Consider the following 5,000-nt stretch of genomic DNA (forward strand, 5'->3'; position numbering starts at 1 on the left):
AATGCGTAGTAGCAGTAACCACCGGAACTAAGAGGTTTACTGCAAATGAGGAGATTTAGGGTCGTTAAGCGTACGCGCATTCGAAATGACCGTAGACGAGAGAAGATAGCGTTAACAATCCCCAGACCGCTCGCCCTTGTCAACAATGAAAGTTTTAACGTCTCTGATCCGTTGGTATTGAGTTACTGTCGTAGCGTCGAACTTTGTTTAAGAATATTTCATTGCGCTGCATTATAGTGTTGTTACTTTTCTAGCTTTTCGACAAGGACACACTAATGTGTGTGTATATATATATATATATATATATATATATATATATATATATATATATATATATATATATATATATATATATATATATATATATATATATATATATATATATATATATATATATATATATATATATATATATATATATATATATATATATATATATAAGCATTGTTGGCCTTGTGGTTTAAGGCGTCACTGTAGCCCTGAATTCTTGCTTTTCCGTGGCTCGAGCCCATGAGACGACGAACCTATTATCAACTCAAAAAAAAAAAAAAAAAATCCCTTTCGGGTAACATATATGAAAATATATTATTTCCGAGGTAGAGCGAACTGGATATTAAAGGACATTTGTAGCTTAATGCTTGTATATGAATAAAATTTATAAATATATATATATATATATATATATATATATATATATATATATATATATATATATATATATATATATATATATATATAGAGAGAGAGAGAGAGAGAGAGAGAGAGAGAGAGAGAGAGAGAGAGAGAGAGAGAGAGAGAGAGAGAGAGAATTTAATCTTACAATTTAAGCCTGCCATAACCGATGTTGTCTTATTAACGTAGGGATTCTACGTATTTTCAGCATAATAAAAAATAACATAATTATCATCCTGGACTGTCTTTCGAAAATAATTCGACATGAATTTCAGCCACAAAATATTTAAAATCGCTCCAGGCACATCGTCTCGACAATAATGACCTGCATCTCTGCCCAATTCTCGTCAAATTCAGCCCACATCGTAATTCTTTTAACAAGGCGAAGCATGAGAGAAAAATATATAATAATAAAGAGTTTAATTTTTATTCTATTTGCTATCTGCATAACAAATTTATAAAGTTCTAATCTATATGCTATTTGCTATCTGCATGGTAATGTTATAGGTCAAAAAAAACATAAAGGGTTTAATCTATATACTAATTGCTATCTGCATAACAAATTTATAAAGTTCTAATCTATATTCTATTTGCTATCTGCATGGCAATGTTATAAGTCAAAAACATAAAGGGTTCAATTTATATACTATTTGCTATCTGCATATCAAATTTATAGTTTTTAATCTACATGCTATTTGCTATTTGCATGGAGATGTTATAGATCTTTAAAATTGGTATTTATTTTTGCTTTTAGCGTAGCTATTCAGCCTTGCTAATTCTCTCCCGCCTTCTTTTCTCTTTACATAAGATAAAAGCACTGCCACTTTCGCTGGTAATTGGCAATAATACCATATTTATGCCCCGCCAGAAGAGACCAGTTGCAAGCTACGACTTTTCACAGGACTCTGTAAAGGTCAGTTTTGGCAGGACGGAGAGTAAAAATAGTCGGGGCTTTGCTGAACTTATCTTAGACAAGAAACTGATGGGTAATCAGGAGTTGGACAATGAAATATTCATCTTCAAATTCCGTCTAATTTTTCACTCCACCGTTCCTTTGTTACTACTGCTACGAGTACTGATGTTACTAAATACAGCAACATTAGTATTATTATTAGGATGATGATGATTATTATCATTATGAATTGAATACAGAATTTAGGCCAAAGGTCAAGCACCGGGGCCTATGAGGCCATTCAGTGCTGAAACGGAAATTGACAGTAAAAGGTTTGAAAGGTGTAATATGAGGAAAACCTCGCAGTTGCACTATGAATCAATTTTTAGGAGAGGGTGCAAAGTAAGACGGAAGAAGGAGAATATGAAAGGAGGTACAGTAAAAGGAACAGAAGGGGTTGCAGCTAGTGGCCGAAGTCACGCTGCAAAGAACCTACAGTGCATCGCATGGGGTGCAGTGACGGCACTGCCCCCCTACGGGATATTATTATTATTATTACTATTATTATTATTATTATTATTATTATTATTATTATTATTATTATTATTATTATTATTATTATTATTATTATTATTATTATTATTGTTGTTGTTGTTGTTGTATAAGAATACATAGTCCAAAAACATAACTTGAAAAAGCTACTAATGACAAAAACTCCTCTTGTAATAACAATGTTATAAAACCAAGTTTCTGAATCCTTATAACTAAAAAAAGAATGAGAAGCTACTAGTTTTTTAATTAAGAGTTCTTTTTGTCACTTCAAATCTACCCAAGTTCTGAGTGTGGTCTCCTTGGTCAATAAGTTTTCATATTTTAAGGCTTTGTGTTGGTTATGAACATATGTTTGTTTTACTGCAGTCAGTTTATTTTGATTTTTATTTATAATTTCCATTTTTAACCATGATGATAGATTAGTTATTATTTTACATTGGTTATCTAAAAAGTTTTTTTTTTTTTTCGTATATGTTGGCGAATTGGCCATTTACCTTCCGGTTTACATAGCTATCCCTATACACTTCATAAATACACAAATTCATTCAGTGAAAATTATATGACAATTTGGAGACCGTTTATAAACCATAACCTAACCAACTGGATTGTGGATCCTTGCACGAGACCAAAAATCCCCCGTAGGGAAGTAGTGCCTTCAGTGCACCTCATGCGGTGCAATGTAGGCATTACTTAAGGGTCTTTGCAGCGTCCCTTCGGCCCCTAGCCGCAACTGTTTCCATTCCTTTTACTGTACCTCCGTTCATATTCTCTTTCTTCCATCCTACTGCCCACCCTCTCCTAACAACTGATTCATAGTGCAACTGCTTTGAGATTTTCCTCCTGTTACACCTTTCAAACTTTTACTGTCAATTTCCGTTTCAGTGCTGAATAGCCTTAGTTGCCCCAGTGCTTGGCATGTATGCCTAAAATCCATAAATCAATTAATCAATCGAGACCAAAAATCCCTTACGATTAATAAAAAAAGAAAAAAAGAAACAAAACTATAGAACCAATTTTCCACCAGGCAATCCACAAAGACACAAATATCGTCAGCAGTAAAAAGGGATGACCTACGCAAATTCTTTTCAAGCAGATCAGTATTCAGATCAAAGGATTATGGCATGGCGTAGGCACCATTGCAATCTCATCGAAATTCCTCCTCCCCCCCACTGAATATTGATTTATTTTAAGGGGGTCGCTGATGCTATGCAATGTCAGTGTAAAACTGCGCGTTTTGAACATACTCTTCCTTTTTTGATACAGGTTGTTCGTTGCGTACACGCACACATTTTATATATATATATATATATATATATATATATATATATATATATATATATATATATATATATATATATATATATATATGTGTGTGTGTGTGTGTGTGTGTGTGTGTGTGTGTGTGTGTGTGTGTGTGTGTGTGTGTGCATGTGGGGCTGTAAATGTGTAACAAGAGAGAAATGAGAAAGAGAAAATAACAGATAAATAAAAATCAAGGGAAAATTTTACCCCTTTATTATACAGAGAAAGGAAAAATTAACTGTATAGTGAATCCTTTCAGGAACTTAGGATGTTTACCTGAGGAATACATACAATTGTTCACAAATATAATATGTTATCACGGATTATTTTCATGGCGATATTAAATAACCAAACTGTTGTGGTTAATTTCCTTGCCAATTTAGTTTTCATTATTCATTGTTAATATCTAGAAACAGAATCCTGTAATATCAACAGAAATGTATCAAAACAGAATTTAACGTTCATATTTATATATGCAATGGAGTTCATTTGTGACTAACAATATTTTATTTTGGTTAGAAAGATCGCACATTTATTGCTTCTCTGGGAAGTGTTAAGTTTGTCATACATTTGAAAATATCCTTTATTCTATCTAATCCTTTGGTTTTCCAGTCTGGTCTTCGAGAAACCTTCAAAGTCTGTGAATAATACTTATGGTTAGATATTATATATCTACTGTAGAATAGTTACATTTAAGTTAATTTTTTTAAATATGTTAAAATCAGATTTACAGAAAATGTCAAAATGTCATATTTAATACATGTAATATTTTTTCCTAAGGGATTTGTTAATCTATGTTAAAATCGAATTTGCTTAAAGTTTTAAAAGGTCATATTAATACAATCAGTATTTTCTTAAGTTACTTTTTAACATATGTTGAAATCGGGTTTATTGCAAATTTCTAAATGTTATTTTTAATACACTCGATATTTTTATCTTTGGACTTTATGAGTCTCATGAACTGATACGATTTTATGACGTTAAAATTCACGTTCACTGAAAATTTCAAAATTTTGTGTCTTGCATTTCATATTTTCTCGCTGACCTTCATGGAATATAGAGATTAGGCCAAAATTTTATGTGTGTTACATTTAATATTTTTTTCTCTGGCCTTCATGAGTCTCATGAAATGGTATAAGTTTATGACATAACGAGGTGTGAAATGCAGACCCCAGAGGCCTCGTTCGCTCCAACATTATTTTCTGTTGGTGGCGTCGCAAGTTTATGATTTGTTTAGAATTTTCTTTAGGGTTTGAACCTCCCTCATAATGCTAGATTTATAAAAAAAATAAGCAAAAAATCTTCTTTCCTTTTAGTTTTCTGTAAAAGAAAACTATTGTGCCGGCTTTGTCTGTCCGTCCACGCTTTATTCTGTCTGTACTTTTTTCTGTCCTCACTTTTTCTGTCCGCCATCAGATCTTAAAAACTACTGAGGCTAGAGGGTTGCAAATTGGTATGTTGATCATCCACCTTCCAGTCATCAAACGTACCAAATTGCAGCTCTCTAGCCTCAGTAGTTTTTATTTCACTTTAGGTTAAAGTTAGCCATAATCGTGCTTCTGGCAACGATATAGACCAAGCC

The sequence above is a fragment of the Macrobrachium rosenbergii genome, chromosome 14 (genome assembly GCF_040412425.1).
Source record: "Macrobrachium rosenbergii isolate ZJJX-2024 chromosome 14, ASM4041242v1, whole genome shotgun sequence".
Taxonomy (NCBI): Eukaryota; Metazoa; Arthropoda; class Malacostraca; order Decapoda; family Palaemonidae; genus Macrobrachium; species Macrobrachium rosenbergii.